Here is a 721-nt window from a genome sequence, read left to right as displayed (position 1 = left end):
CCCCCTCCGGCACCCAGGCCCGCCCGTGGGTCCCGAGTTTGGCGGCTGCGCCACCGACCCTGGGGGGAAATCGCAGTTTCGGGCCGCGCTCGCCCGTCCCGCGCGTCCCTTCGGCACCGCGGGGCACCGATAAATCCGTAACCAATTAAGCGCCAATTAACGTGGGAGCGGGTCCCCAGCCCGCACCCGCAGAGGCGGCGGTGGGTCCCCCCTCAGAGAGCACGCAAACTCATCACACACATCCCCAGCTGCTGGGACCCCCCAGGAAATATTTCCCTGCTCCTCACTCCCCCCAGGGAAGTTTTATGAGGAAGAGGAGGCAGGAGGGAGGAAGGAGGACACGACACCACTACATTTATTAGTTTAGATTTTATTGGGGTGGGCGGGAAGAAAGGAGAGGGGTTGCCTTACAGTCGAAGGGGTTACGGCATCAAAAGTCACACGTACACTGTCCCTGTCCCCGCTGCGGGGCAAAGCTGCGGGAAGCGCCAGCCCAGACGGGGGAGGCAGGAACGCGGAGCCCCGACCCGCCACAGCGCACCGACCGACACAAGGGGCTCGAAACAACCAAAACGAAAACCAAACCAAAAACACACTCCGAAAAGCCGTGCGCCCCCCCTCCCCAGCCCCAAACCAGAGCAGCTTATCCCTGCAACCCTCCCCCCAAAAAATAAACCAAAACTTTTTTTTGCAGCTTTTTTTTTTTTGTTTCCTTTTTTCT

This window comes from Geospiza fortis, unplaced genomic scaffold (genome assembly GCF_000277835.1).
Source record: "Geospiza fortis unplaced genomic scaffold, GeoFor_1.0 scaffold134, whole genome shotgun sequence".
Taxonomy (NCBI): Eukaryota; Metazoa; Chordata; class Aves; order Passeriformes; family Thraupidae; genus Geospiza; species Geospiza fortis.
Note: the sequence above shows the minus strand (reverse complement) of the source record.